We start from the raw sequence: 7,937 nt of genomic DNA, 5'->3' as shown, positions 1-7,937 counted from the left end.
TTACATGATAGTGGGGTTTTACAAGCTGGCTGTAAACTGGAATATGCATTCTCCAGAAACCCAAAATGCCTAAGAAAGCTTGTGCTTCCCTTTTGTTGGTTGGTGGAGGCATAGCTGTTATTTTATTAATCACATCCATTGGGATTTGACAACGCCCATCTTGCCATTTTATTCCCCAAAACTGAATCTCCAAAGTAGGTCCCTTGACATTACTCTGTTTTATGGCAAAACAAGCTTTCAGAAGGATTTGAATTATTTTCTCACCTTTCTTGAAAACTTCTTCTGCTCTGTTGCCCTCTACAATAATGTCATCAATGTATTGCAGGTGTTCTGGGGCTTCACCCTGTTCCAGTGTAGTCTGGATCAGTCCATGGCAAATAGTGGGGCTGTGTTTCCATGTTTCCACCCCTGGGGCAGTCGATTCCAGGTATACTGGACACCCCTCCAGGTGAAAGCAAACTGTGGCCTGCATACTGCTGCCAAAGGAATTGAGAAAAACGCATTAGCAATACCAGTTGTAGCGTACCACTTAGCTGCCTTTGACTCCAGTTCATACTGAAGTTCCAGCATATCTGGCACAGCAGCGCTCAATGGTGGTGTAATTTAATTCAAGCCACGATAGTCTACTGTCAGTCTCCACTCTCCATTGGATTTATGCACAGGCCATATGGGGCTGTTAAAAGGTGAGCGGGTCTTGGTGCTCACTCCTTCACTCTCCAGTTGACGAATCAACTTATGGATAGGAGTCAGAGAGTCTCCGTACGATATTGCCGTTGGTGCACTGTAGTAGTAGCAATCGGCAGCTGTTGTTCTTCAACCCTCAGTAATCCCACAGCAGAAGGGTCTATTGAGAGACCAGGCAAAGTAGACAACTGCTTGACTTTCTCTGTCTCTATTGCAGCTATGCCAAAAGCCCACCGATACCCTTTTGGGTTCTTGAAATACCCTCTCTTAAGATAATCTGTGCCAAGGATACATGGTGCTTCTGGGCCAGTTACAAGGGGGTGTTTTTGCCACTCCTTACCCGTTAGGCTCACTTCAGACTCTAACACAGTCAGTTGTTGAGACCCCACTGTAACTCCAGAAATGTAGATGGGTTCTGCCCCTCTAAAGTTTGATGGCATCAAAGTGCATTGGGCACCAGTGTCCACTAGAGCCTTATACTTTTGGGGGTCTGATGTGCCAGACCAACGAATCCACACAGTCCAGTAAACTCAATTGTCCATTTCCTCCACCTGGCTGGAGGCAGGGCCCCTCTAGTACCTGTTATTATATTCATCAGAGGAATCAGCAGGATTAAAATCAGGATTGCTAGGAGGATCAGCCCTCCCATTTTGACTAGGGGACTGCTCACTGTGGACTGGGGCAACACCTGTCCTGGAGGAATCGGAAAAATTTCTATTTCTGTTGGTTCTTCTTTCCAACTGGCGTATCCTTGCCTCTAAGGCTGAGGTGGGTTTTTCACCCCACCTTCTCATGTCTTCTCCATGATCACGCAGGTAGGACCACAGCTCGCCCCATGATCTGTACTGTCTCTCTCAAGGAGGGTAATGCCCGGTTCTCACAGCTGAAATTCTAGAATGATCAGGTGGTGAGGAGTCTACTTTTTCTCTTAATTCTCAGACCTCCTCAGATAGCTTTTCCACAGCCGCAACACAGGTTCTTGTAGAAGTATTATCATCATATCGTCGGAGGTAAGTGACTAGACTACCTACGATTGGTAGTATATCATCGTCTTCGAAGTACATTATTGCCAGTGAGGTGGAATATGCTGATGGTGCACTCTGTAGAATCTTTTGCCACATTGGTCATGTGCACCGGACGTCATCTGGATCTTTGCATCTTGGTCCGCTTCTCGAGTCAAAATGAATCAACTCTCACACGGCTAGTTCTCTCAGAGACTGAATAGCTCTCTTGACGTTGGTCCACTTGCTTACATTACATGGCACCTCATCCTTGTAGGGATACCTTTCCTTTATAGCTGCCAGGAGCCATCTCCAGAGGCTGCAAACTTGTGTCTGTCTTCCAATCGCTTTGTCAATGCCTCCATCCATAGCAAGGGCTCCTAGCTGCCTGGCTTCTTCACCATCTAACTCCAGACTGTTGGCCCCCTTGTCCCAGCATCTGAGCAATCAAGTGACAATGGGCTCACCTCTACAATGGCCATAATCTTTTCAAATATCTTGCAGCTCACTCATTTTTAGAGATCGGGTGGTTATTGTCTCATCTCTGGAGTCCTTGACACAAGAAGGACATGGAGCTACTGGAGCAGGTCCAGAGGAGGGCCACGAAGATGATCCGAGGGCTGGAACACCTCTGCTATGAAGACAGGCTGAGAGAGTTGGGGCTGTTCAGCCTGGAGAAGAGAAGGCTCCGGGGTGATCTTACAGCAACTTTCCAGTACCTAAAGGGGGCCTACAGGAAAGCTGGAGAGGGACTTTTTCCAAGGGCATGTAGTGATAGGACAAGGGGCAATGGCTTTAAACTGAAAGAGAGGAGATTTAGATTAGATATAAAGAAGAAATTTTTTACATTGAGGGTGGTGAGGCAGTGGAACAGGTTGCCCAGAGAAGTTGTGGATGCCCCATCCCTGGAAGTGTTCAAGGCCAGGCTGGACGAGGCTTTGGGCAACCTGGTGTAGTGGAGGATTTCTCTGCCCATGGCAGGGGGCTTGGAACTAGATGATCTTCAAGGTCTCTTCCAACCCTAACCATTCTATGATTCTATGATTCTATCTATGACGTCACTTCTCCTCCATTGAGATCTTCTCTGGGGCGAAACGGAATGTTCCCGTGTGATAGTTTGATGTGTGGGGGGGTGTTCTGGTGGCAGGGGAGGGGATTTGCTCCCTGTGCCACCAGATCTGAGTCCCATCCCCCCCCGGGGGAGGTTGAGCCAAGGCGGCGCCTCTGCGAATTGCCCTATTTAAGTTGGGACAAAGGGGCGGGAAAGGGGCTTTTTGCTCAGGAGCGAGGAGAGAGCAGGAGGGCGCTGCCCTCGCTCCCGGCTCCCGGCCGAGCGGCCGCTCGGGCCCGGGCCGGCGCCATGTGCTCAAGATGGCGCCGGGGGAGCCGCATGGGGGACTCGGTAAGCGCCCCATTCCCGGGGTGCCCGCCGGGCCGAGCTCCCCCAGAGAGGATTAAGAGCTAAGAGAAGACAACCACAACGACCGGGTCAGCAAAGATGGACCAGGAGGAGGTGTGCTGGAGCTGAGGCTTCCCTTGCAAATCGGTGTGAGATAGCAGGCGGCCCCCCTGCAGCCAGGGTGTACTCGGCGGAGCAGCGGCCCACTCGTGGCCTGTGGAGAAACCCACGTCGGGAAGGAGATGCCTGAGCCCAGGAGAGGTCGTGGAGCAGGGGATGCGCGACCAGGTACTGTTGATAATGGGGCATGGAATGCACGACGAGGTCGTGGAGGCATCTGGAGACCGTGGGACGACCCACGCCGACGCGAGTGGCAGCAGCTCCCTAAGAGGCCGAGACTGGTAAAGCCCGAACTGGTGCGATCCATGGGGAGGATTGCAATCCTGCGGGCAGGACTTACTTTGGAAAAGTTTGGGGACTTTTTCTTTGTGAGTAGGGGATCCACCGAAGCAAGGGAAAAAATGGTGTAAAGACTCCTCCTCCTTTAAGAAAGGAGCGGCAGTGAACAACATGGATGAATTGACCTGTACTCCCCCATTCCCTGTCTCCCTGCGCCGCTGGGGGGAAGACAGAGCCAGGAACGAAAGGAAAATAGGGGGTGGGGAGGTGTTGTTTTAAGATCGGGCCTTGTTTTCTCTTTCTCCTCTCAAGTAACCGGTTTCGTTCCCTTTTGTCTTTTGTTTAGTAACTGTTAATAAATTGTTTTTGTTTTTATGAAGAAAGCCTGAGTCATGTTTTGCCCGAGACCATGGTTGGTGGGTGCTCCCTTTTCGGTTCTTGTCTCGACCCTCAGTCCAAAAACCACGACAATTGTGGCGCCCAACGTGGGGCTCGAACCCACGACCCTGGGATTAAGAGTCCCATGCTCTACCGACTGAGCTAGCCGGGCGGGGATTTGCTCCACAACTATCACATCCCGCTTCATCTCTCATTGTCATGATGGCCCTGGTTGCTCTTCATCATCATCCTCTCCTCTACGTTTTGACTTTCGTACACATTTCCTTGGTTGCTCTTCCTCCAATTGTTGTGATGGCTCTGGTTGCTCTTCTTTGTCTGGTTGTTGTGATGGCCCTGGCTCTCCTTCATCATCATCTCCTCCATGTTTTAACTTTTGCACACATTTCGTCTTTCTTTTGGAGGCAACTGATACCGTTGTAGTCTCAGTAGCTATAGTGCTTGTCATGGGAGTTGAGATGGCAAGCACAATAACACGAGAAATAAACTGATATACACCCCTAAATGGTCGATTGACTTTGAATATATATATAATTAGACATATATTCAGGAGGTCTTGCAGCAAAATCAAACCCGTTAAATTATTCCAATGATGTTCAGCGTTATCAAAATTGACATAAGCTTTTGTAAATGAGAAGTTACCGGTGTAATTGGCAATGGCATCAGCCAGGTGGCGCTCAGAGTTAATAAATGAGCTCCACGTCACCATCCGCCTCTGCACCGCTGCATACAGAGGCTGAGCTGGTCCCAACATCCATGATCTTACCAGCTTTACACCGTACAGTATGGCAAACCCCTTAATTACCGATAACATGATTTTCATACCGGTCCAGCACTCAGAGCTAGAAAACCGAGTAAACATTCCACCTAATATCATATAAGGCAGATAAGGCAATAAATTACAATTTCTGGTAACGTGTATGAGAGTATTACAAAAAACATTCCGGCCAGCAACATCCAGGAAAAACACAATAGCAAATCACTGCAATTTACTTTCGTTATCTCAACCTCTTCGGGCCCCACGTTGGGCACCAATTAAGACTGTCATGGGTTAGGCCACTCCAGCAACCAAACCCTACACAGTCGCTCACTCACCCTCCCCCAGCCCCAGGGATGAGGGACAGAATCAAAGAAGAAAAAGAAAAGAGACCCGTGGGTTGAGATAAGAACAATTTACTACTACCGCTACCAATATATATATGTACGGATATGTACAAGGATAAATATATACAAACGAGTGATGTACGGTGTAATTGCTCACCACCCCTTGACCGAGGCCCGTCTCGTCCCGAACTAATGATCCCGAAACAGATAAATCCCAATACCACAATCCCGGATGAACAGGAGGCCCAAAAGAGGGAGAGAGAGAGAGAGAGAGAAAGCACTCTGAGAGTCCGAAAATGAGAGTCCAGAAGGGCAAAAAGCCCTTCTTTCCAGCTGACCCTCACTTTTATACTGGGCATGACGCTGCATGATATGGAATACTAATTGGCCAGTTTGGCCTCAATCCTAAGTCCAAGTACAAATTGTAAGGAGAGTCGTGGACTCCCCGTCCCGGCCATGCTCCCCCCTTATCCTGTTTTGCTCCTGCACACTGGCAAGAACACGGCAGCTGAAAAGTCCTTGAGACCTCAGTGCCAACTACAAACATCAGTGCGCTGTCAGCATTCTTCTCAGAGCGAGCCTCTGGGTAAAACCAAAACACGGAGCTCTTCTAGCTGCTAAAAAGAAGAGCTAACTCTGTCCCAGCTAAAACCAAGACATGGTTTTGATGGATGGACCACTCGGTGGATAAAGATTTGGCTGGACGGTCGCACTCAAAGAGTTGTGGTCAATGGTTCAATGTCCAAGTGGAGGCCACTGACAAGTGGTGTTCCTCAGGGGTCAGTATGGAGCTGCTGGAGTGGGTCCAGAGGAGGGCCACGAAGATGATCCGAGGGCTGGAACACCTCTGCTATGAAGACAGGCTGAGAGAGTTGGGGCTGTTCAGCCTGGAGAAGAGGAGGCTCCGGGGTGATCTTATTGCAGCCTTCCAGTACTTAAAGGGGTCCTACAGGAAAGCTGGAGAGGGACTTTTTCCAAGGGCATGTAGTGATAGGACAAGGGGCAATGGATTTAAACTGAAAGAGGGCAGATTTAGATTAGATATAAGGAAGAAATTTTTCACTCAGAGGGTGGTGAGGCAGTGGAACAGGTTGCCCAGAGAAGCTGTAGATTCTCCATCCCTGGAAGTGTTCAAGGCCAGGTTGGATGAGGCTTTGGGCAACCTGGTGTAGCGGAAGGTTTCCCTGCCGATGGCAGGGGGCTTGGAACTAGATGATCTTTGAGGTCCCTTCCAACCCAAACCATTCTATGATTCTATGATTCTATGACCGTCTCAATGAGATGGGTGATATTTTGGATCTTTTGAAGCCAAATGGGAGAGTCAGCAGCCAGGGTCTTAGCCCATGCAGAGAAAATTGTAACTAAAAATAAACACAAGCTGTTTACACAGGGAAAACAAAAATGAGGCCAAATAGTCAGAATCTGAATTGTATGCATTATTTGCCTTAAAACAGAAAAAAGATATTAAAGGGACGTTTCTTGAAAAACAGTTGAATAATTCAGGGATGTTTTTCACTTTGCATGGGACTTGAGGTACTTCATCTATCAGGGAGTCATGGTGGCGACTCGGAGGAGGAAAAATGTGCTTTCAGCACCCACTCGAAGGGATGTGGGTGTTCAGGTCACAGGCTGTGAGGAATGTCACAGCTTATCCTTGGTAGCTGGGAGCAACCCTGAGGATGGCTGCGTGAGGTGCGAGCAGGTCGATGACCTGCTAAGCCGGGTGGCGCAGCTCCAGGATGAAGTGCTGGAACTCAGGGAGGAGGTGAATAGGTTAAGAATAATTAGGGAAAGCGAGAAGGAAATTGACAGCTGCCATAATCTGGTTGTGGCAGAGCAGAAAGAAGTGGAGAGGGTAAAGAGGATCAGGGAATGTGAGGAATTAGGGGATGAGGAGCAATGGCACAAGGTCCCTGCTTGGCGAGGCAAGCACAATTGCCTGGCAATTCCCTCGCCCCCCCAGGTGACCTTATGTAACAGGTACAGTGCTCTGCGAGGGGAACTGGATGACAGGGAGGGTGATGGCTGTCCCTGCTTGGAGGTGTCTCCAAAGCCGGATCGGACTGCCATTGGTATTAAAACCTCATCAAAAGAAGAAAGCATAGACGAGGGCCCACGCAGAGGGTTGCCTAAGGGGAGTCAGTCTGCTCCACGATTTCTGACTGCCCCTGTTAAAAGAAAAAGGAGGGTAATTGTCATAGGTGATTCCATTCTGAAGGGAACAGAGGGGCCAATATGTCGACCGGACCCAACCCACAGGGAAGTCTGCTGCCTCCCTGGGGCCCGCGTCAGGGACGTCACTAGGAAACTCCCTGCTCTGGTACGGCCCTCTGAGTATTATCCATTACTGGTCATGCAGGTTGGAACTGATGAGCTAACAGAGAGAAGTCCAAAGGACATCAAAAGGGACTTCAGGGCACTGGGGCGACTGGTCGAAGGGTCAGGAGCCCAGGTAGTGTTTTCTTCAATCCCTTTAGTGGCAGGAAAGAACATAGAAAGGAATAGAAAATCAGATTTGATTAACAGATGGCTCAGAGGCTGGTGCCACCGATGGAAATTTAGTTTCTTTGATCATGGGGAGGCTTTTGCTGAACCAGGTCTGATGGCACCGGATGGGACCTGCCTTTCTCAGAGGGGAACCAGGGTCTTAGCTCAAAAGCTAGCAGGGGTCATTGGCAGGGCTTTAAACTAGATTTGAAGGGGGAGGGGGGGAATATCAAGAACGGTAAAGAGATGCTGGAAGTACCTGTAGAACAGAAGAAGGGAATTTCAGCCACTCCAGCCAAGAAGTCAGATTTATACCGCTGTCAGCATGGCACCAGTGCCAGCACCGAGGGTCCAGAAGCTGAGGAAGGATCGCAGGTATGTTCGAACGATCTTACACTGCCGTCCAAGAGAACCCCTGTCGCTCCAGCCAGCGAGTCGGCTTTGTCGGAGGCCCAGCTGAAGTGTAT

At 49.5% G+C, this 7,937-nt stretch overlaps 1 non-coding gene across 1 annotated transcript; it reads right to left on the bottom strand.

Moving 5' to 3' along the window:
- Positions 1–3,960: 3,960 nt before the first annotated feature.
- On the bottom strand, positions 3,961–4,033 carry TRNAK-CUU (transfer RNA lysine (anticodon CUU)). The gene has a single exon. It is a non-coding gene; the product is annotated as a tRNA-Lys (tRNA).
- Positions 4,034–7,937: the final 3,904 nt, after the last annotated feature.

The sequence above is a fragment of the Tauraco erythrolophus genome, chromosome Z, assembly GCF_009769465.1.
Source record: "Tauraco erythrolophus isolate bTauEry1 chromosome Z, bTauEry1.pri, whole genome shotgun sequence".
NCBI lineage: Eukaryota > Metazoa > Chordata > Aves > Musophagiformes > Musophagidae > Tauraco > Tauraco erythrolophus.
The sequence above is the reverse complement of the archived record's forward strand: the minus strand, read 5'-3'. Positions and strand labels throughout refer to the sequence as shown.